Source organism: Nicotiana tabacum, chromosome 17 (assembly GCF_000715075.1).
Source record: "Nicotiana tabacum cultivar K326 chromosome 17, ASM71507v2, whole genome shotgun sequence".
Lineage (NCBI taxonomy): Eukaryota > Viridiplantae > Streptophyta > Magnoliopsida > Solanales > Solanaceae > Nicotiana > Nicotiana tabacum.
In genome coordinates, this window is record NC_134096.1 from 82966461 (window position 1) to 82992525 (window position 26065).

General features: G+C 36.2%; 1 long non-coding RNA gene across 2 annotated transcripts; it reads right to left on the bottom strand.

Moving 5' to 3' along the window:
* Window positions 1-11588: 11588 nt before the first annotated feature.
* On the bottom strand, window positions 11589-17100 carry LOC142171577 (uncharacterized). 2 transcript variants are annotated; one of them, XR_012701297.1, is made up of 3 exons: window positions 15769-17091; window positions 13672-13740; window positions 11589-11828 (listed from the first exon to the last, which is right to left on the bottom strand). It is a non-coding gene; the product is annotated as an uncharacterized LOC142171577 (long non-coding RNA). The 2 variants fall into 2 exon arrangements; XR_012701296.1 differs by having other exon boundaries at window positions 13672-17100.
* Window positions 17101-26065: the final 8965 nt, after the last annotated feature.

The window sequence follows — 26065 nt, forward strand, 5'->3', positions numbered from 1 at the left end:
TTCGAGGAACAAATAGGAAAATCAATAAAAGTTTACATTGACAATATGTTAGTTAAGTCCCTGCGAGCAGAGGACCATTTGAAACATTTGCAGGAAACCTACAAAATACTGAAGAAATATAATATGAAGCTGAACCCGGAGAAATGCGCATTCAGGGTCGGATCCAAAAAGTTCCTTGGCGCTCGCTTTGCTAAGCACCTCCAGAAAGTTAAAGTCGTATTTTCAATGCCACCCCATATGCGTCATAACTTCTTACCCACTAAGGAACATAATGCACAAACCCGAGCTCTCGAGTTGGTTAGCCAAATGAGCCATAGAAATTAGTGGGTACGATATCGAAAATCGGCCCCGGACTGCCATCAAATCTTAAATTTTGGCAGACTTCATGGCTGACTTTACGTCGCCTTAATACCCGAGAAGTTGAAAAGGAATTGTGGTTAACCTCGGGGACTTCCTCAGGAATCTGGACCCTCTTCACGGACGGTGCCTCGAACGCAAAGGGGTCCGAAATCGGCATCGTGTTGAAGCCGCCTACGAGCAATATAGTTAGGCAATCTATTAGAATTATGAAATTGACTAAAAATGAGGCTGAGTATGAGGCCATGATTGCAGGTCTTGAATTAGTTAAAAGCCTGGGGGTGAAGTGGTCGAAGCTAAAAACCACTCCCTCATTGTGGTAAATAGAGTCAATGAGACATTCGATGTAAAAGAGGAACGAATACGAAGGTACTTAGACAAATTACAGGTAACGCTGCACAATTTCAAGGAATGGACCCTACAGCACGTACCCCGGGATCAAAATCGCGAAGACGATGCTCTGGCTAACTTGGGGTCATCGGTTGATGGCGATGAATTCAGCTCAAGAACGGTCGTGCAACTCATGAAATCAATAGTAGAAGAAGGCCATGCCGAAATAAACTCAATAAGTTTAACTTGGTACTGGAGAAACAAGTATATAGACTACTTGAAGACTGGGAAGTTGCCCTCAGATCCTAAAGAATCGAGAGCCCTGCGCACGAAAGCGACCAGGTTTAGCTTATCTGAAGGTACTCTATTCAGAAGAACGTTCGATGGGCCACTAGCTATATGTTTGGGGCTGCGAGACACCGAATATGTTTTGAGAGAAGTTCACGAAGGCACTTGCGAAAACCACTTGGGGGAAGAATCATTGGTTCGTAAGATAATCATAGCCAGTTATTACTGGATCGATATGGATAAAGATGCAAAGGACTTCATACGGAGATGCGACGACTGTCAGAGGCATGCACCAATGATCCATCAACCCGAAGAGCTACAACATTCGGTCTTGTCACCTTGGCCGTTCATGAACTGGGGAATGGACATTGTCGGTCCCCTGTCGTGGGCACCCGATAAGGTTCAATTCATACTGTTTATGACTGACTATTTTTCTAAGTGGGTCAAATCATAAGCGTTCAAGAAGGTATGGTAAAAAGAAGTCATCGACTTCATTTGGGACCAATAATATGCCGGATCGGAATACCGGCTGAGATAATGTGCGATAACGGGAAGCAGTTCATCGGCAACAAAGTAAACAAAGTTTTCGAGGACCGTAAGATCAAAAAGATCTTGTCAACACCCTATCACCCTAGTGGGAACGGACAAGCAGAATCTACAAATAGGACCATACTTCAAAACTTGAAGAAAAGGTTGATCGATGCCAAAGTGAAATAGAAGGAAATTCTGCCCGAAGTCTTTTGGGCATACCGTAAAACCTTAAAATCTAGTACCGGGGCCACCCCGTTTTCATTGGTCTACGGTGCCGAAGCATTAATACCGATCAAAGTGGGAGAATCGAGCCTCAAATTCTGATATGCGACCAAAGAATCAAATGGCGAGGCCATGAGCACGAGCCTTGAATTATTGTATGAGAGATGCGAGGCCGCCCTGGTCCGGTTGGCCGCCCAGAAATAGCGGATAGAAAGATATTACAACCGAAGAGCCAACCTACGACACTTGAATATCGGGTACTTGGTGTTAAAAAAAGTAACACTGCACACCCAGAACCTGAACGAGGAGAAGCTGGGAGCGAATTGGGAAGGACCATGTCGAGTTATCGGGATTATCGGTAAGGGTTCATACAAACTCGAAGAAAGAAACGGTGCACAGCTACCGAACAACTAGAACGTAACGAACTTAAAGAGGTACTACAACTAAGGTACGCCCTCATTCACCTTTTTTAATATTACGAATCGGACTAACACTTGCAGGCAACAACTATAGGAGAATGTGACTATTAGGTCTGAAAGCACACGTTGCACTCTTTTTTCCTAGAACCGATTTCTTCCCAAATGGGTTTTCTGGTAAAGTTTTTAAGGAGGCAACAGTAAATCGTGCTAACTTAGAATCGAATATCGATTTTTAATCGGAGTTAATGGTCTTATCAACAGTATCCGAGCCCTCTCAAGATCGACCTCGAATACTGGGGGCCATCACCCTCGGGTCAAACTTCTTAGCAAGGAAGGAAGGAAACTTTGTGCGTGAACAGTTTAGGCTCGGTGGCTAGGATTTATTGTATGGGCCAAACGGTCAAAGTGAATTGTGCCCGCGTAGGCCACCGCAGCCATAATACAAGATTTTACACGCTTTCAATCTTTTATGTTACACACAAAAATAAAAGGAAGTTTCTACCTTGCTATTACACACTTTTACTTCTTAAAAGTGTCGGGCCTAAGGGCTATTCCTACCCGGGGACTATCGAGCCCAAGGGCCACTCTTATCCAAGCCCAAAGGGCTACCCCCACTCGGGGACTATCATCCGAAATAAGTTTGGGCGGCTCGGGTTATCGAAACCCGGATGCACAAAACCTATTAGGCAGTGCCTAAACCTAAAAGGCTACGGACAACCTAAAAATGGTTGGGAGACGTCCGAAGCCTGTAATCAAAACATAAGGCTTTCAACAAAATTCTAAACCTGTTAAAAGGTTACCCTCGACAAAGGCATAGTCTACAAATATTTAAGCAAGCATCTTGGTAAAACTTCCTGTTACTCCGAGTTTTCACAAGTTTCGAGCAAAAGTTGCATCGAGGACAAGTTATGTTCGGACCTCCGAAAAATGACTTATTACTATATTTGATTTTGTGCTGAGGCATTCGAAATATTTGCAATTATAAAAAGATGCTAAGATAATAGAGACTTGAAATTGCCAAAAGGAATTTTTTTTATATATTCCGGAATATCTTTACAAAGGCTCAGCGAAAACGGCTTCACCAAAAAATATGTACAGAATACAAAAACTAAAAAATGCTAAGGCATATATGCCTGATCTTCGTCGGAGCCCAACTCATCACCAGAACCACCAGGGCCTTCGGATTCTTCAGAGCCCTCGGAGCCCTTTTCACCTTGGGGTTCAACTAGCTTCTTCGCCTCGACCTCAAGACTATTTTCCCCCTCGATCTCGGCAGATAGGTCGAAGCCGCGGGCATGGGTGGTCTCCTTCTCCGAGGCCAGCAGGTTCATCTTGATTTTTCACCCGTTTGCCATTACTTGGATCTGGTCCATCTTCTTTCGGAGTTGGTCGATGTCGATCTTTTGCTAGACCTGTGAGGTATTATTGTTAGCCACTACGACCGGACCCTCGTTTCTAACTTCATAAACCTTTACCCTTTCCACCAAGTCAGTGTGCTCCTTCCTTAAGGCCGATACTTCTTTCTGAGCTACTTCTATCTCGGCCTAGAGGTTCTTAGTGACCCCTTCTTGTTGCTCGCTGAGAAATTTGTACATGTCCCTTTTCTGGGAAAGCTTCTGGATCTCGAGCTCAAACTGGTTGACCTCAACCCGGTACCGAAGGAAGCTCTCGTGATGAAGTACCGAGGCCTGCAAAAAGGATAAAAATGTGAGAAATATCAAACACGGGTAACAATAGATCGATGGAAAGTAATGATGCCTTATCCGGTTCAGCGCCTGTTGCACCTCATTGAAAAGGCATGGCACGTTCACCTCATTCATTTTTGCCTAGTACTCCTCGGTCACCAGGCATCAGAGGTAGCTAGATATCCCCACAAGAGCAGACAAAACCCGGGCATCCTCTGGGACGGTCAGTATGATCAATCTCTTGCGACCGGGGTCCACACTCAGAGCGGGGAACTGGTTGATCAATTTTGGGCTCGAGCTCTGCTTGTCATCTCCCAAGGAAGTGTCTTTCTTTGCAACTTCCTGGTCGCCCAACCCGGAGAAGTCTTCCAAAGAAAACGAGTCCACACCATCGAAAAAGGAGTGAAGGGGATCGTACGCACCATGCACCCCCTCTTTGGACTTCTCCTTTCTCGCTTGGGCCTCTACGAGAATGGACTCAGTGTAAGAGGGCGTCCTCGAAATATCAATTATACCGGGTGCTTCTTTTGGAGCAGAGCCGCCATCCTGGGGAGTCTCACCCCGGGTATCCATATCGATCACTTGAGTTTGAGAGGGGTCGACCTCACGAGTCTCCCTCTCGGATGCCTCCTGCTCCCCGGGAAAAGTCGTCATGTGGATAACAAAAATAGGTTCATCCTCCGGCTCATCCCTAAGCCAGAGAAGAGAGTCGGAATACGACTCTCAGGAATTGGAGCCCCTCCTGGGCTTGCGGGCTGCCCTTTTCTTTGGTTTCTTCACCTCGAAGGCCGGGGAGCCCGAAGGTTTTCTCTTCCTTTTATTCTTTTCCTTCATGGAAGCAACGAAGGGATTAATGGAAGGGGGCACATCCTTGTCCCCTTCCAAAGGCCTAAGTTCGGTGGTCTTAGGCAAACCTGCAATAACAAAGGGGAAGAGGAGTTAGTGTAATGAAAGATATAAACATGTTATTAGTTATTTAGAAAGAGGCCTTACCATGAGAACGGGCCTCCCATCGGCCCTTCGAGAGTCTGCGCCATGTGCGCTTGGAGTATGGCATCTGAGTATAGATGCCCTCAATCCATTTATTTAGCCGATGAACCGCATTCGGAACCCGGGCGACAACTGCAAAACCACATGCATGAGTGAGAAAAAAGAAATTGAAGAAAAAGAATTATGACTTTTAAAGAGAGATTGCACTTACGAAACGCATTCCACTTCTCAGGGAATGGCATGTGTTTGGGGGGATCAAATCCTCGGTCTTCACTCTAACGAAGCTTCCCTGCCAACCCCGATCTCGGTCTTCGTCGATACTCGAAAAGGGGGCCTTGCTGGCCCAGCGAGTAAGATTGATTAGTCCCCCTCGGAACAGTCGGACACTGTATAATCGAAGTAGGTGGTCAATCATGAACCGACGAGATTCGGTCTTGTTAACAAAGTAGCAGAGGAGGACCACGATCCTCCATAGCGATGGATGGATTTGCCCGAGGCACACCTCGTACCTCTTGCAAAAGTCTAGAACGACCGGGTCCACCGGGCCCAATGTGAAGAGATAAGTATAAACACTTAAGTACCCCTCCACGTGGGTAGTAATGACGTTCTCGAGCTCAAGGACTACTACGTCCTTGCCCTCCCAATTGCAGTCCTTTCGAACTATGGGAAGAACATCTTCAGTCACGGTGCATATGTACCTTGAAACTCCTTCACCCCGGTCATCTTTGTGTGAGGGCTTCTTGACTTTAGAGTCGTCTTCAATTGAGCAACCCCCGGGAATGAACACTTTCAAGGGAGGCTCGGGGGTCGGTTCGTTAGCAGCCACCTCGGGAGAAGTCGTATCGAGGACGACTACTTTAGGGGCAACCGCCTCAGTACTAGTGGCCGGTTGAGAAGACGAAGAGGCAACTTGTTGAGGAACGAATTTTGATGTTTTGGACATTGTTATTTGGGTAGGTTTTGAAAATTTGAAGAAAAGATGCAAAGTTTGGAAAAACGGGTTTTGAAGATTAAGAACCAAGTGTGAAGATTTGAAGAAACTCTGGGCGAAACCTGGAAATCACCACGAAAATTGAAGAACTAGGATGAAGATATGAAGGTTTGGATGAAGTTAGATGATAGCCAGAAAGGTCGAAGGTAATAGATTGGTCAAAATGTAGAAAGAACAAAGGATATAGGCTTTTATAAGAAAACATGCGACACTTCGCATTTGGGGGCAACCAGCCGTTGAGCGACACGTGTTCGAAGTCAGAACAACGTGACTGATAGGACGTTTCGGCTCCCTCGTCGTAACGTACGAAGGAAGGAACCGGAGAGCATATGTCGTTTCCCATCGTTTTGGCAATCTTACTCTTTGAGAAATGAGGGGACTATCTGTATACGGGTAAAACCGAGCCTAGTGAGCACCCCGTGTCACACCTCCTTTTTACCCCCCCTCCCCCCCAAAAAAAGATAATTAAAGTGACAAATTTGAGTAGGGATTATTTTATTTACAGAGTCGCCACTTGGAATTAATTTTTTGGGTGTTCCAAGTCACCATTTATTTGAATCCCTCGTCAAAGAAAAGTTTGACTCTATTATTATTGGTCTGCGAAAACAAAGTTCGGATAAGGAATTCTGTTGACCGGGGAGAAGGTGTAAGGCATTCCCCAAGTCCTGACGAAGGCATCTGCAAGCATAGCAAATGAATTAATGGAATTAGGGGGTAAGTTGTGACACCATATCATTGCTCCTTTCGATAGGGTTTCTTCGAACGTTTTCAGCAAGACCGACTCAATTTCGTCATCTTCTAAGTCGTTTCCCTTGATGGCACACGTGTAGGAGGTCACGTGTTTATTTGGATCTGTGGTCCCGTTATACTTTAAAATTTCGGGCATACGAAACTTCTTCGGGATTGGCTTTGGTGCCGCGCTCGGAGGGAAAGCCTTTTGGACAAATTTCTTGTAATCCAGGCCTTTCAACATCGGGGGTGCTCCTGGGATTTGACCAACCTAGAGTTATAGGTCTCCACTTTTTTATCGTTGGCTTCAATCTTCTTTTCCCCTGATTCTACCCGCTTTGTCAGTTCCTCAAGCATCTTTATTATTCCGGGGTTGGTCTCGGGTTCAACTTCACCCGGCATTACCGTGGTTTGTTTATTTCTTCGGATATTTTCCCAGGATGGTTAGGGCTCAACTTTGCTGGGGGCACGGCTTTGGTTCTGCAACTGGGCTATCGCCACTTGTTGAGCTTCTAACATTTCGAAGATCACCCGTAAATTGATCTCATCGCCTTCACCGTCGTGCGTACCCCAGGCTATTGATCGGGCTCCTCCGCGAACGTTGTTCTCGGGGTCGGTAGGTAAGTTTGCATCGATGGCCACATGTGAGTTTGCATCGATTGGGTCCGCAACCGGAACTCCGTTAGGGACAGCAGGGGGCACCTCGTTGCTGGGCACTATATTGTTGTTCTCTCCATGGTGACCAGACTCAGCATCAACGTTCAACTGAGTAGATTGAGAGTTTGACATTCTTAAATTGACCTGAAATTAAAATCTCAAAGAACAAGCGTAAAACATAGCGCGTTATGGAAATTTGTATCAAATTACCACTATTATCCTTAGCCCCACAGTGGGCGCCAAACTGTTATCCCAAAAACGGATAACAATTGAATTTATATGTGATTTTAAATATATGTGAATTAATTCAATACAAGTGATTAATGACATTAGATTAAGCAAATAAAAGACGTAATAAATGACCAAACCAATGATAAGAATGAGTCCGGGCTCGGTTAATGGGTTAACGAGGAACCTGTCTTCGATTCCGAACTTGCACTTATAAAGAACTTATGAACAAGAATATGAACTTTGAATAGCTTTCAGAAACACAACTATATTGCTTTGGTACACGTGTTATAGTGTGTCTAATGAATAATAAGTTTCTCCTTTATATAGTAGGGGAGTTTTACCCTAGGTACAAGTCTAAGAAAGGTAAAAATCTTCCTTGTCGCTAATCACTGACTTTCTACCGATACGATCGAGATTCGCGTCGTGATATCCGGTTGCGCACGGACTTCACGACCCTTTGTTAGTCGTGTGTGTTTGTTTGGTAAAACTCTCCGAGGTTTTGGGACTCGTACCGGACCCGGAGGGCGTAGTCCCGATGACTCTGAGGGCAGGTGTTTTGTTCGGACCCTGATACAAGAGGCTCCTCGCTCTGATTTCGATTCCCTACATTCACGACCCTGCTCAGTTTGCTTCCCCGGAAAATCGGGATACTCACTAGGCTCGATTTCACCTTTATACAGTGCCATTGAAAAATTCGAGGTCCTACACACCTTTGACGACGGAATTCCACATTCTTTAGGTTAGCTAAAAACAAAAAGGAGGATTATTTAACTTAATTTGAGAATCTCTATCAAAGTATTAGGTAAAATGTCAATTGTCAAGTATACAACTGCTTAAAGTGAAATTGGACCGCAGAACAATCTTTAGAATGGCTTGTTCAATAATAGATTTAACGATCATCGCTTTTTTATCTGTCTATTTTGACTCCGTGGAATTGACAAATTTTTCCATGAAATATCTTTAAATCTTTTCGCTTTTATCTTTTAGGACACTAATATTTGCATTTGAAATTATTAGATATAGTTGTGCAATATACCAAAGTTCTCCCACTATATTCACATTAGAAACACATCGGGATAAATTCACATATGATCACTTAATTTTTATTTTAGTGCACTAACTAAACTATTTTTTTTTAACAAAATGTCAATCAACTTTGCCAAACTATTTTTTATTTATAAAAATAAAACACCCAACTGTACTTAAGTACACAAAGTTGCTTAAACATTTTTTTTAAAAACCTAAAAAGTCATTCAATTGTTTAAGTATCACATAAAATGTTTCTTTTATTCCCTTCTAATTACCTTTTATGATCTTAAGTGAAATTGAGTAACTCTTTTATACAAAGATAATTTAGTGTCTTTTGTGATATTTAAGTAAAATTGAGTAATTTTGTCATTACACAGAATAATTTAATAACTTATTACGATAGAATGAAAGTTAATGACTATTCATGAATTAAGTAGTGAACTACCACATGCTAATGCTTATTTCAACCAATAAGTGATTAATTAAACTTGTTGAATATCCCGAGCATAGAGTTTGAAATAGATAGTGGCTTTCATTAATGGCATGCACCAATAACCACGGGCGGAGATAGTATAGTAGCTCTGGGTTCGGACAAATTCAGTAACTTTTGTTTAAACTTTATATTTGTATTAGAAATATATAAAAATATTTAATTGCGAACCCAGTAACTACAACGAGCTAGGGTTCAGTGATAAAATCAGGACCCTTAACTTTCAAATTTTGCCTTCGCCTCTGCCAATAACGGAAGTAGCTAGCCATGCATTAATATATGATTAACCTCCTTATATTACATGAGAAGAGCAATATATGTGTTTTTTTACTTTTTTTTTCGAAAAACTTTCACCTTTTTTCGAAATCGGTGCTTGGTCATAAAATTTTTAATTTTCATTTGAAAATTAATTTCAGAATTTTTTAAAAATTTGAAAAACTCCAAAAAGCTATTTTTCAAAATTTTCACTTCAGATCACTCACAAAAATTCAAAAACAGCCCAAAATTGTATTCATGTCCAAACACAACTCTAATTTCCAAATGTTATTTTCACTTGAAAAAAATTCACTTTTTTCGATTTTACAATTGTTATGTCCAAAATGTCCAAACGCCTACTAAGTTCTTTGTTTTAGGTTAGCCAATATAAATCTATATTATATTAAAAGAAGGGTAGTATGCATTGTAGTTAAGCCAATTGACAAGCTAAAATGAAGTCACTCGGTAATTTTAAGACAACAATAATAATTAGAAATTATAAATGAAAACATAATTAATGGAAGTAGTTGACTGAATCTTATACATAATCTAAATAGCTCTTACACAAATCTAACATGTATATCTATATTTATTTCTATACCTATCTATATATTGATCTACTCATAAAATTTCTTCTATATTAGTTAAAGAATTAATTAAAAAACTATAATAAAAAAATATAGAAAGACGTAAATTGAGATAACCTATGATTATTTATACTTTGGTGTAAGTTAAAATATAAAATAAAAATAAAATTTACTTAAAATATTAAAAATTCGATCACTTTAAAAACTAAAAGATTTCAAGCATAAAAATAAGATCTTACATAAAATATACAAATTATTTACAAAGTAAGAGAAAAACTTAAATAATTATTAAAATATTTCAATAACAAGAATAATTGTTGGAAACAAAAATAAAGAAGGAAAAAATAGAACAAATTGCTGGTAGTTTGTTTGGAGGTTGGCAGTATATTACCAACTTTGAAACACACTATAATGGAAGAATTTGGTTAACATGGAGGCAGTATTACTATGATATAGTCCCTATAAGCATAAATGCTCATAGCGTGACATGTGAAGTGAGCTACATTCCACTTCAAATAACATTTCTTCTTACTGTGGTATATGCTTTCAATACTAGAGAAGAAAGAAAGGAATTATGGGATAGCATCAAGCAACAACATGGAGCTTGTTCATCACCTTGGTTGATAGTAGGTGATTTTAATGCAGTATTGACTGAGGAGGATAGAATAGGAGGAAATCCAGTTAACTGGGCAGAAGTAATGGAATTTAGAAACTGTGTGGATCATTGTGGATGGATTGAACTTCCTCAACAAGGTAACATATACACATGAAATGATAAACATAATGAGCAGAGGATCTTTTCCAAGATAGATTGAGTTTTCATCAATGATATATGGCTGGACAAAATGCCAGCATTTAAAGCAAAGCTTCTACCAGAAGGAATAAGTGATCACGGTCCAATGTAACTGACTTTAGAAGGAAACAGGGAAAAGTGGAAGAAGTCTTTTTAGTACTGCAATGTATGGGATCAACATCCATTGTTTGAGGCTACTATCAAAATAGGATGGGCAGTGCAGATTGAAGGGTGCAAAATGTTGAGAATAGTAAAGAGACTGAAGCTACTAAAGAAGGGTCTGAAGCAATTAAATAATAGGTACTTCAAGAACGTAGTTAATGAAGCAAATGATAGCAGCGAAGAACTAAGGAAAGTGCAGGATATGCTACAAATAAATCCGCTAGATAAGGATATACAGTAGAAGAAAAGAAAATTGTATCAACAGTTTAGGAAGATTTCATACATGGCAGAACTATATCTACAACAGAAGAGCAAAGCAAATTGGATAAGGTTAGGAGATGATAATACAAGGTACTTTCATGTACTAATCAAGCATAGGAGAATAAAATTAGCTACAACACAAATAAGGAATGAACAAGGAGTTTGACAGAGTGATCCAGATGATATAACTCATGTGTTTGTGGAATACTATGAGAAATTACTGGGACAATCTATGAATACAAAAGTTAAAGCTTTCAGTAGTTTTCTAAAGAAGGGGCCAGTATTATCAGTGGCACAACAGGTTAACCTGATCAGACCTTACATGAGGAAAGAAGTCAAGGAAGCAATGTTCCAAATTGACAAAAATAAGAGCCCTAGACCTGGTGGTTATGGGAGTGGCTTCTACAGATCAGCCTGGGAAATTATACGATATGAAATCACAGAAGCAGTTCTGGAGTTCTTTGAAAATGGGCATCTCTTGAAACAATTGAACTCAACCAATATTTGTCACTACCCAATTTTTCCTTCATTGGGTATCGTGATGGCACCTAGTGTTAGGGACTAGGTAAGCCTAACAATAATTAAAATAATAATATTATTTAATTAGAATCTCTTAAAATTCCCAAAACCGGTAGTACAAGTCATAAGCTCTACAGAGTATTTGCTAGAAAACTTCTAAATATAACTGTCCAGAAATAAGTATAAACAGTGCAAAATGAAAACTGAAAGTTGACTCCGAAGCCTGCGAACGCAGCAACAGGTTTACCTTGAATCTCCACAACAACAGTCCACACAGCTAGCTAACGAACAAGTACCTGGATCTGCACAAAATGTGCAGAAGAGTAGCATGAGCACACCACAGCGGTGCCCAGTAAGTATCAAGACTAACCTCGGTAGAGTAGTGACGAGGAACAGCCAAGACACCCGCTGGTCTAATAAACCAAACAGATATAAGTACATGAATAACAAAAGTATGATGTCTACATAAAGACTATGCAATATGGTTCATAATACAGTGATGGCATTAAAGCAAGAAACAACAAGTATCAGCGGAATATCATAAAAATGATGCAGACAAAGTGAATGAAACACAACCTAAATCCGGAATCACGAATACAGCAAGGACAATAATAACTCAGTAATTACAACCGCTTTTATATCAGATTTTAGTCAACAACTCCACGAGGTACCGAACCTCGGACAATTTACAATCTCACGGGTCTCAATACCTGAACCCTAATACTTGGCAACCTGTGCCCTCATAACACCTCATAACCACACTGACGACTCACGTGCCAATAGAGCCATTCTCACATAGAAGGCAAGTAAACAAGGGTGAGCATCTATGCTCAACAATATCAAGAATACCTCTTATTCGATAAGAGTGCTTAACTACGTGTATGCTTGTGCAAGTGTCCTAACATAGTCCATACCAGCAAAATAACATAAGGAAGAAGAAGAACGGACAAAACGTAGAATATTTTCTCACAGCTTTCACAAGATCAAGCTCACATAGGTACGTATACCACTACACAAATATCAACAACAAGAATGCCCCCAGGCCATTAATCATCACAAATCAATCCCTGACACAGCCCACCTTGTCTCACCACGTGTGCAATAGTAATATAAATGCCCGCCTTGTCTCGTCACACGTGCATAATAATGTTCCCACCTTGTCTCGCCACACACACACACACACACACACACACACACACACACACACATATATATATATATATATATATATATATATATATATATATACACACACATATATATATATATATCCCACCTTGTCACGCCGCATGTGCAAAATCAATAGTAACAATAGCACGGCAGAAACCTCGTGCAACCCCATAACAATAAACGCACGGCAGAAACCTCGTGCATCACAATAATAACAGCGGCACGGCAACCTCGTGCATCACCACAACAAATACAACAACAACAATGGCAATAATACAAAGTACGACAAGTAAATCAACTCAAGAACTTTTAAAAATCACAGGAAAATGTGGGACCAAATCACAAAGAATAACCACAGTAAATAATGCTAGGCGTAAAGAGAACAACTCAACAAAGGGAAACTAATGTGTATCAACGATCCCACAATATACATTTCAACAACAGAAAAACTAACACGAGTCAAGTAATTCCAAATAAAACAAGTCGACTAAGATATATGATATCTAAAACTTCTTTTAAGGTTGAGAAATTACTAAGAATTTTCAATAATTTAATTAAGGATAAGCAGCGGAAAGATAATCATAACCTAAATTAAGACTAAATAAATTATAAGATGATATAATAATAATTTCAAATAAAGATAAGCAATTATGAAAAGATAGCATGACAATAGAGGAGGTAAAAAAAATCTTCAGTTAAGTCAATAAGAGTCCAATAGGTAATAAGAGTGAATCTTGAAAGCAATTAATTCTAATTAAAGCATGTAGAGGTGAAACTAGTAAATAGGAACTTAATCATATCAAGAACAACTTCATACTCAGTGAATATAAGGACCTAAGAATCCTAAAAGGCCAACTTTTCACAAATAAGTCCGAGAACGCACTCGTCACCTCGCGTGCCTCGACTACAAATCAACATAGAAGACTCAAATCCTAAGGGAAAAATCCCCCACATAAGGTTATGCCAGATACTTACCTCGAACCAAGCTCAAACAATCCGTAAGAATGTCCTTTCCTCAATTATCCGACTCCAAATGGCCCAAATCTAGCCAAACACAATTGCATAACATGAATACAACAATAATAAACTTATCTAATCAATGAATTTAATATTTAATAAAAATTCAGAAATTCGCCCTAAAAAGTCGACCCGGGCCCACGTCTCGGAATCGGGTAAAAGTCATAAAATACGAACACCCATTCACTCGCGAGTTCACACGTACTAAAATTATCCAAATCCGATATCTAAATCCCAATCAAAACTCAAAACTCTTAGTTGAAGAACTTCTTCCCATTTTTCCTAAATTTTCAATCCAAACCCGAAACTAAATAGAGAATACAACTATGGATTAATGGAAAACAACCAAAAACGAGTTAGGAATCATTATCCCAAAGTTTCCTCGGAAAAACCCTCGAAAAATTGCCAAATTTCGAGCTCTCAAGTCCAAAAACGAAGAATGAAACCAAATCCTCGAATTTCTCCTTTCTGCCCAGGCGTGACCGCACCTGCGCATAAATAGCCGCATCTGCGCGACCGCAAGTGCGCATGTCCAACCGCACCTGCGCTTTCTCTCGCTTCTGCGCACCAAAAATCCGCTTCTGCGGAGCCGCTGATGCGCACAATTTCTCCGCACCTGCGGAGACTGTCAAGTCCAGCTCTTCTCGCACCTGCGCCTCAATCTTCGCATTTGCGGGCATCGCAGATGCGGAATTTTCCTCGCACCTGCGACCCTTGGCACTCCTCCATTTTTTTGCTTTTGCGCTTGCCTCTCTGCACGTGCGCTCTCGCACCTGCAGTCTCTTCTTCGCAGGTGCGAAAATACCAGAAGCCTGAACACTTAGCAGTAACTCAAATCAAACTTTTAATCCGTTAAGCATCCGAAACTCACCCGAGGCCCCTGGGACCTCAACCAAACATACCAACCAATTCTAGTATACCATACGAACTTAGTCGAGCCTTAAAGTCATATCAAACAACATCGAAACCACGAATCGCACCATGAGTCGAACTTATAAATTTCAAATTTTTCAACTTCTAAAACTCGTGCCGAAACCTATCAAATCAATCCAGAATGACGTCAAAATTTTCAGGCAAGTCCCAAATAACATAACGGAGCTATTCCAACTCTCCGAATCTCATTCCAACCCCGATATCAAAAAGTCCACTTCCGGTCCAAATCTCCAAAAATTCGACTTTCGCCATTTCAAGCCTAAATCAGCTACAGACCATAGATTTATAGTCCGGACACGCTCCTAAATCCAAAATCACCTAACGGAGCTAATGGAACTGACGAAACTCCATTCCGAAGTCATCTTTACATAGTTCCGACTACGGTCAAAATTTTAAGACTGAAGCTTCCGTTTTAGGGACTAAGTATCCCAAATCACTCTAAATCATTCGGTAACTGAATTCAACCACGCACGCAAGTCAATACACATAATATAAAGCTTCTCAAGGTCTTATGCCACCGGACGGGACTTAAATTCTTAAAATGACCGGCCGTATCGTTACAATATTGTACTGATTCCTAAGGTGGATAGGCCTGAATATGCTAACCAGTACAGGCCTATTTCATGGTGTAATGTATTGTACAAATGCATATCTAAGATGATATTAAATAGATTGAAGCAAGCCATATGCCACACTGTAGCTGACAATCAAGTTGCATTTGTTCAAGGAAGATCTATGATGCATAATGTACTTATTTGTCATGATCTTTTGAGACACTATGGTAGAAAGATATCTGCAAGGTGCCTTATGAAAATTGATCTCAGGAAGGCATATGATATGGTGGACTGAGGATTTCTTGAAGAGGTTCTGATTGGTTTTGGGTTCCCAAAGAGATTCATTCACTAGATCATGATATGTGTAACAACTACCAAATTTTCAATAAAAGTGAATGGTGAAGGACATGGATATTTTGAAGGGAGAAGGCGATTAAGGCAAGGAGATCCTATGTCTCCTCTTCTATTTGTGTTAGTAATGGAATATCTGTCCAGAGTACTATCAACTATGAGTGAACTCCCAGATTTTCAATTCCATCCCATGTGCAAGCAACTAAAGTTAACTCACTTGATCTTTGCTGATGATCTTGTGATCTTCTGCAAAGGTAATCTGGCTTCAGTTAATAGGGTGGTGGAAGCTTTGAATCACTTTAGTGAGGTATCTCATTTGGTTGCTAATCAAGAGAAATCCCGTATCTTCATAGCTGGGGTGGATGAATTGACAAAGGATCAATTATTAGTAAAAACAGGCTTTACTCGAGGTTCGTTCCCAATCAGATATCTTGGACTCCCCCTTTCATCCAAGAAATGGAACAAATTGGATTGTTGTCAGCTGGTAGACAGAATAACCAGTAGAATCAAAACTGGATAATCAAAGTAGTTGTTTTATACAGGCAAACTGCAGGTGGTAAACTCTGTGTTGTTCTCCATCTATAACTTCTGGAGTTCTGTATTCATCTTACCTTAGGCTGTGATAAAAAAAGTTGATAGCATATGCAGGGACTATCTGTGGAGAAGCACTGAAGACAGAAGGAAACTGGCCTTAGTGGCATGGGAAAGAATATGTCTTCCTAGGAAATTTAGCGGGTTGAATGTTAAAGGAAGTAAAATATAGAATGTAGCATCGGTAGGGAAATTATTATGGCAGATAATCAATAATAAAGAAAATCTATGGGTGAAGTGGGTGCATGGATTGTATATGAAAACAGATACAAGCATTTGGCATCATAAGGTACCAACTGATTATAGTTAGTATTGGAAGAAGATTAATTCTCTAAAGGAGGATATAAAAAGATGGTATGAACAAGGAGTGTACAAATTGGGAAGGGGTAGTGGATACTCAATAACTAAGAGCTATATTGCACTGCTAGGGGAAATGTAAAGACTGCATACAACAGATTTGATATAGAGAAGTGTAGCACAACCAAAGCATAGGTTTTTTATGTGGTTGGGAGCTCAAAGGAGACTACTAACAAAGGAAAGGATGATGAAGTTGCAGATTCATGTGGATAATGTGGAATGCTGTTTATGTGATGAGCATAAAACTGAAACAAGTCAGCACTTATTTGTAGAATGCAACTAGATAAGCAAGGTACGTGCTGAAGTGCTGAGATGGCTTGGTGTACAATTGCAAGAAGGAGACATAGCGAGCACAATAAACAACATCAAAAAGAAAAAGTGGAAACAGCTAAAGAAAGAAGTGGTTGCAGCAACAATGGGAGTAGTCTTCTATCATACATGGAAGGCAAGGAATTGGAAGATTTTTAAAGGAGCTAGTGTAAATAGTATAGACGCAGTAGAACAGATTAGGAAGGAAATGTTAGTTAGAATAAGTAGTATCCATAAAGCAAGGAAGGCCAATAGCCGTAGAGAATTCTTGAGAAATATTACTGATGTATAACTTAGCTTGAGATGGAGCATTATGTAAAGTTCTCAATAAGTGTAATTATTTGGTTGATCAATGGTAATATTCACAATGTTACTAAAAAAAGAATAATAAATTCATATTAATATTGACAAATCAAAAAACGAATATTTTATACGTAAATAAATATTTTTATATAATTAAAAAAAATTAAACTTAATAAGAACAAATTATAACCATTCGGATAAATGGCAAATGGATTACTATGTGAAAGAATATACATAAAAGATAATGTTATAATATTAAGTATTGAATAATATACTAGCAAAACTAAGGAACTTATAGATAAAAAAATCAAAAATTTCATCAGACAAAACAAGAAGGATAAAACTTATTTAAATTTGAGATGAGAAAGTTTTTGTTTAAGTATGATAAGAAATGACATGCATGTATATAAGGACACATAACTAAAGTCTTACAGATAAAGAAAAAATTAAAAATATTGAATAATAAAAATAAATTAGAGATAATGTGAGGATATTTATACTAAGAATTACTTTAGAAAATAAAATAAAGTAAATATACAATAATTAAAAATTATTGATAAATTTAAACAATTTAAGAATTTCAATCAATTGTTTAAAAATAAAAAAATAAAAAAATATAAAAAATTACATATCTATCTATATTATATTAAAAATAGTAGTAAATAAAAATATTAAATAAAATAAAAAGTTAAAAAAATCACACGAAAACGTGATAATATTACATATTAGATAACATTATAGCAAAAGTAAGAAAACTAATTAAAATTCAAAAAACTCTATATTGAAAATAAAAGAAAAATACTATTTGAACTTGAGATTAGAAAGTTATTAAAGTTATGATGAAAACGCTCAAAATACGGATATGACCACTAAATTCAGGTCTTGCTAGATAAAAAAAATAAAAAATCGAAACTAAATTAAAATTTTAAATATACTAAATAAATATATCATGTAGGTAATTTCACTAATGAAAATTAAAAACTAAATTTGTATCTTGAAACTAAAAGAGAAAACAAAATAAATGCACGCAATACAAAAAAATTATTATAAGAAAATTCAATAGATTTGAAACATTATAAAAGAACTTATGTATTATTCCTCCCCTTTTCAATTTAGATGACCCATTTTACTTATCGAGAATCAAACTGAGTGAAGTTTGACCAACATTTTAAAATATATTTTGTTATCGTATTGACATGAGAAAAATTATAACTTATAGTATTTTTCGTGTAGTTTTGTATATCTAAATTTTAATTTTAAAATACTAAGTTGAACTAATTTAATTTAACTTCATAGTTTAGTCAAACTGACTGTCGATAAACGAAATGTGTCATCAAAATTGAAACGAAGGGAGTAAATTTTAGACTAATTTGAAGTTATATTTTAAAATAAAATAAAATATTATTTTGAGTATAGGTAAAATATTTATGTAAAAAGCTAATTAAAATTTCTTAGTAGGAAAGAGAATGTATAAAGAGGAAAATAGAGATAGTGCAAGGATGCTTATATTTTTATATTTATTTAAAAATAAATAAATTAAATTATTAAATAATACTTAAAAATAATATTAATATATTTAAATGATGAAAGAGATCTGAGCAAGAGGATAATAGTGTAAAATATATTAAATTTCAAGAATAAGTATTTTTACATTTATTAATATATAATTATTAAAAGGGTAATAAGCAAGACATTATGTCAATTTATAAGCGAAAAAAATCACATTACAGTATAACAATATTAAGTAATAAATAATGCAAAAACTATAAGGAATGAACAATAAAGAGAGAGAAAATATGTCTAAAATGTAGAAGGTTAAGACTTATTTGAATTTGAGATTAAAAACAAAAGTCGTAGTAACAATTTTGTTAAAAAATAATATAATTTAACGTACTCAAACAAGACAAATCACAACATTACATGTTTAGTATTGCTTAATATTGACCGTAAAATATAATATAAGTGTCAAAATTACGGGGTTGGGTTATTACGGATGTAGAAAAAGAAAACATATTATGCATCGAGATTTGAAAAATGGTTTCATGTCCTGCGTCTTAATTAATATCAAATAATTATTTATAATTTCTATATAGAAGGTTTAATTTTAAGGTTATTTGCACATAATTCAAACAATCCAAATCATTGTTTGACATGGATTATGTCCGCACATCATGCGAGTACTAATACTAGTATTGTTTAATGTGTGACACGTGTTTGGTGGACTTAGGTTCATCATTCGTATTATCTTTCGTGGAAAGCTAGCTGCACCTTCGCTTATTCAAAAGTAAGTCCAGCGCACAGCTTTTCTACTGCAAAACCAACTCCACTAAAATATGTGAACCTAACTTTGGTTGGAAATTAAAATAAATGCAGGAACTCGTCCCAAAGCTGCCTCATGCATCCCTTGATCTAGCTCATTTGAATATTATTATGGAAACTTTGAGCTTTCATATAAGCTATATATAGAAGCTAGATTATACTTAATTACTCGAATATGGTGTATAAGAATAGTAATTTGAATAGCTAATAGGGTATATTAGTAATGATGAGATTATTTTTTATTAATTATTTGGTTTGGTATATTAAAAATTTTAAAAGGGCAATTTTGTCTTTATACATGCTTGTTCATGTATTAAAAATCGTGGTATTGCTAATGACATGATTTGCTATATATGTATAAGAATAATATTGGCTAAATACCTATACGACCCCTTAAACTTGGCTCAAATTTTCATTTAAACACTTCAACTAAGGCCAGTACCTATTGTATACTTTAACTTAATATATTATGTACCTATTAAACACCTCATGACAGGTGGCACGATGTGTTATTTGCACTTAAGAGTTAGGAGCGTAAACAAGAAATATTATATTTTTTCTGTTTTCTTCTAGTCATTTTTTTTTATTCTTTTTCTTTCTCCTTCATTTCTCATCGCTACCTCCATCCCTGAGTTGAACACATGCCTACAGTTTCCGGCTGCTGATAACTGAGAAAATATGAAGAAAGGATCAAGATTCTTGAAGAAAAGGAAGTCGGCGTCTACGAATATGAGTTTATCATATTCCTCCTAATTTCCCCTAGGGCCTTTCTATAGAACTTCTAATTATAAAAATATAAATCCATTAAATGGTTTAATCAAATGCAGCTTCCAATTGTTTTGATAGCAAGATATAAGAAAACTAGCAGGCATGAAAAACGATACCAAAACACAAACCCAAAGATAAATTGTTCAAAAAATAGTTTATTTAAATTCCATCCAAAGATCTGATGCCTAAAAGAAGTGAATCAAATTGGGATAGCGGAAAATAAACTCAACAATTTCAGAAAATAATCAAGCAAACTCGAGTAGATTTTGCAAAAAGAAACCCAGCAAGAAAAGTGCAGTAATTTCAAACATCAACTCTATAAAATTGATCCGATTTTATACCGATTAAACTCAACAAGAAAAATCCAGCAATTTCAGACATCAAAAACATGAATTAATTTTGAAGCTACAAACATGGAGTTCAATCCAACGATTTCGCCGGTATCGAAATTCTCCGTCTATATGTGAAATTTAACAGCGAAGATGTACAGCTACAAACATAGAGATTTTTCAACCAAGAAGACAACAATATGCTTTTTGTTTGGACATAGCTAGAGAGAGGTAGAAAAATATGAATAGGCAGGGAAGAAGCAGATAGCTTCATAAAGGAGAGGGGGAAAGAAATGGCTGTCCGGAAAAGACGAGTTTCGTAGGTGGGTGGGGAGTAAAGTTTTTAATATTTTTTTAAATATTTTTCAATTTGAATTATTTAACCTTAAATAAAGAAAAAAGAAAATGGACACAACCATGTGTCACGATGTTGCACCACATTATCTGAAAGTGAACACCACACACTTACCTTTTTACATTGGGTGAGTGCGAGGTATTTAATATGTACATATTGCATTAAGTTAAAGTGTATAATAGGTATTGGCCTTAGTTAAAGTGTTTAAATGGAAATTGGAGTCAAATTTAAGGGGCGGTATATGTATTTGGCCAATAATATTGAATATGGTATATAACTAATACAAGGAGTACTATTAATTATACATAGACCGCTAAACACTATCAAATAAGGAATTGATAACACTGAAACTAATACATATATTATTTTCCTTAATACATTCTATCAAACGACCCGTAAGTGCAAAGTTCATAAGGCAGTAAATAAATGAGATTTTACCGTGATATATACACAATACTAGTAGCTTTTCTTTCCTTATAAGCAGTGTTAGACGCAAAATTTTTAAGAAGGGAATAGAAAAAGAAATTGCTAAAAATTAGGGAGAAACCATTTTTAATGAAAATGATTACACAATCAAAAAAGAATAAGGATGTGCTGGCAGGAAGGAAAATGTTTTTCGTGGAAAATGAGTGGTTTTATCACTTATTTTTTCTTTTTTGGTTGGTGAGAGAAAAACTTTTTTCGAAAAATATTTTCTAGTATTTGGTTAGAGAGTATAAAATACTTTTTAGGAAAATAATGTTTTATGCTATTATCCTCACCTCCTTCTCCCAAATCCCCAAATATACAACGTTTTCAGGACTTCATATTCTTCAAACATTTAATTATTCTTTTAAAAATTCACACAAACAAGGAACTAATATGCTGCTTTACTTTTTCACGCAAAACAACGTTGAAATTTGTGCTCCATAGTCAAAAGAAAATAAACTTTTTTTGGTTAAAAAAGAATGTACTTTTTCTACAACATGAAAAGAAAGTTATCATTTTGTTGAAATGAAAGAAAAAACTTTTTCTAAATCATAAAAAAATATGCATTTTGTTGAAATGAAAGAAAATATTTTTTCTACATCATGAAAATAAATACTCATTTTGTTAAAATGAAAGAAAATATTTTACTATATTATTTTGTTGAAACGAAAGAAAATATTTTTTCTACATCATGAAAAAAAAGTATTTTTTTGTTGAAATAAAGAAAATATTTTTTTTTAAATCATAAAAAAATACCCATGTTGTTGAAATGAAAAAGAAATAATCTATCTACAACAAGAAAATAAAGTATTCTTAATAATATTTCTTTTTAGGGTAGGAGCCATGGGTGGGGGCGTGAGAGGCTTGGTGGAGAATGAAGAATAAGATGGAGAAGGTTTAAAAAGAGTTTTGAAAAATATTTTTTATTCGCTTGATAGGGAAAATATTTTTCTCCTATTGGAGGAAAATGAATTCATGAAAAAAATATTTTTTAAAATATTTAAACCAACCAAACATGAGAAAATTAAATAATATTTTTCGAAAATTATTTCCTTCCTTACCAAACACACTCTAAGTATATTCTCTAACATTCTCCTCGTAACCTAATTTCGCTCTGGTTCCATAGAAACAGTCTAAACATATTTAAAATCTTAAGATTATGAGTGAAGTGATTAAGGGGTATTACAAACATTCTTTTGAAAATTCTTGCTCAGCCAAAGACTATTTTCCAACAAAATTAATTCACAGCCAAATGTTCTTTTGGGTCAGACTAGAGCTAGCGTCGATCCTCGAATATATCTTTTGTCTTGTCATTTCATTGCATGAAATATCAGCTAAAGTTTACGTGCATCGTAATTTATTTATTCATACAATGGAGATTTTCTTACTTCCCATTCAAAGAAAGGAATAAAAAGGCACATTAACAGGGGAGTAATATGTACCATGACAATTCAATGAAGTCACTTGCTAGTGCAAATAGCAATCAGAAAAGACGAAACGTCAATCACAATGTCTATGTCTACACCCTCCTCTCTTCTCAGTTCTCTGCTCTATTCTGGAGTCTGGACTCTTGATTCATTTACTCCAATGAAAAAAGTACCAATATACGGTGTGAGGAGCGCAAAACACAACACGAAATTGATATTCGCTATTCACATATAGTATATAAATATATCGTCTTTACAGGGATTGAATTTAAACAATATTCGAGTAATTTCTAATTTAATTGCTATTCAGGAGGATTAATACTTGAGTTGGAGTGATTACTACTACAATTAACTACTAAATTAAGACTACTATTAATTAAATGAATAATTAATAGTAATCTGAGTATATCTTTGCTTAATATGATGAATAATTTTCAGAAAGAGAAAAAATCGAACTAAATCGAATTTTTTTTCGTTTGTATTTTTTAAAACAAAAAATCAATAGGTCCATATCAAATAATAGAAAAATCAAATGCACGCCCCTAGTCATCCAAACACCTTCAAACTAATCCCTCTATGTTTCAACCAGATCTACCCCAAACAACTTCCAACAAGCTCAAAATTATTCCATTCAACTTTTGATTTTTACCCCCAAAAGCTAATCTAAAAAACAATAAACAAACTGCTGGGGAGTAGTACCATCTTTTACCCCCAAAATTTAAAACTAAAAAACAATTCAAAACAAAAAAGATCAGGCAAGAGGTGATGCCGTACGTCAAATTGACGGGACAAGGGAAGCAGGCATTGGAATCAATCAGACGTCTATAAAAGGGTAAATAAGAGCCAACAATCACGGCCTGCCGAGCCATCACAACATGTACCAAAATTCAATACTTACTTTGTTTTGTTTCATTTGTTTGGGCATTGCATTGTCTTATCACTTAAACATTATCCTACCACCGACAGAGAATTTATGTATTGATACATGATTATCATTGTAGAATTTGGCAACTACATGCACAAACTATTCGTGCATGTCGTATGATGCAACCAATAGAAATCTCAGTAATTGCTTGGGGCTTATTCCAACTTTCACGAACTTAAATAGACATATCTGCGTAGAATAAGGGAAATGTTTCTTAATTTTTCACTCCACTAATTTCTCCACCTAATGCTCTCCATGTGTTATTCCTACAAATCTAAGTGAGGCAATTCGTTAGGGGTGCTATTTGTCCACCGGCCTTCAACCGCACTAAAAGGGATAAGGATATTGAGATTATTCTTTTTTGTTTTTTTATAACACTTTCTATTTTGTAATAATCCCTCCATGCCATTTTACGTGAAGATATTTGATGGGCATCAAGTTTAAAAATGAAAAATATTTTGAACACTTGAAAGGATTGAAATACCCCGAAAAACAATTTAGGAACAAGCAAAAAATTCAACCAAGGTTATATAGAAGAAATTTATCAAACTAGGGAGAGAACGTAATATGAGGCTTTTCAGAACGCATAAAATCTTGAATCTCTCTACATCGTAGTTACCTCTCTACAATAGAAAATATGTAGTAGCACCCCTATTTATAATACTACAATCTAAAATTGACTAGACTAACAAAACTTATTCCAATATGAACTTGGTAAATAAAACCTAATTATACATGAATTAAATAAACTAGTAAATATCAAATCCTAGACAACTTAGGAATACTAATTAATCTTGGTTTAATTTCCAACAAACTTTTGTTCCAGCGCAAGTCATATACATTTTTATTGACATTAGGCTTAAAAATCATATCAGGAGGGATAAATATGAAGTTTAAAGTTAAATATTTCTAAATATAAAGTTATCTCATTCTTTTTTGCAAAAGATTAAAAAGGAAAGTCATGTACCACATAATATGGAATAGATGGAGCACTTCAATACTATTAAACGGATCAAACTTCTCTCCATTTTCCCTTGTCTAGATTTTCCCAAGTTCTTATTTGGATGGATGACATGTGTCATATATTAGTATTAATTGAATGTTATCCTTATCATATAGTACCCTCACTTCCCAATTATTGCTTTATTGATAGGATTTTAGTTAGCAATAGGGATAATTTAGTAAAATCTACTATTAATAAAATCAACTATTAATAAGTGATGATTTCTTAAGAGGAATGTATAGTCAATAATGAACTAATAATAGAGAACGGATTGAGTATATACTAAGTCGAATGAACATATTAAAACCCACATCTGATTCAAACACATTAAACGGAGTAGTTAGAAGCCAACTACACGTAATCGTTTATGCCATAAGTTGGTAACTTAGGTAACATTCTATAATGTTAAACTGGTCAAGAAAATTAGGTCTGTTAATAACGGTTCATGGAGCCCATTATTGAGTGGCAACTTGGAACTCTTCTCTCAACAATGGGGAAACTGAATGTCCAATTTGGGATTCAAAATTTATAGGGATGGCAGTGGGGCGGGGCGGGTTTGACAAAACCCACAAAAAATTCAACTCGCCCCGCTCTGTCTAGCTATTTTTTCAGTTTTCAACCTATCCGTCCCGCCCCACTTAAGGTTTTTTCCTTTTTCCTTTTATTTTTTTCTTAAACAAACTAGTTTGACATTTTATTATATTATAAAATGGAGAGTTTAATATTATTCAAGCAATTATATTTTTCTCTTTGTCGTAGTGCAAAATTACATACTTATACCAATTAATCTCATTTGTAGTAAAGTTCTCTAATTTTTTGGGTAATTGTTTTCTCTAATATAGTTGGTCTATTTCGGATTTCTTTATATGTCGCATCTCTAAGGTGGTATTATTTTTTCAAATGCACACTCTAATTATTTTTCTTCTTTCTATTTAGCCTCTACGATATATGTTTTTAACTAGTCCTTAATACATATACACTGATTTTCTTAATAACAATTTGTTTCATCTCTTTATTCTCTCTTTACCGTATCTCTACTACTTTATTTCATTCAAAACACATTATCATTCCAAAATTATGTTTCTCCAAACAGTTAAAGAAAATTTAAAAGGAATAGCTAAAGCAGGAAAATACTCTCCGCGTACGATTAGAGCTTTTCTGCTAACGTGCACCTGAGATACCATCTTCCATGTTAGAATATCAAATATTGTACTTTAAGTGATTGCTTTGTTTCAGAAAAGATAAAATTCAAAGCTACCCCGCCTTAAACCCGCCCTCCCCATTGCCATCCCTAAAAATTTACCAACCAATAAGGGTTCCTTCCTAGCATGTGAGGCATATGCAAACATCGTAACAGGTG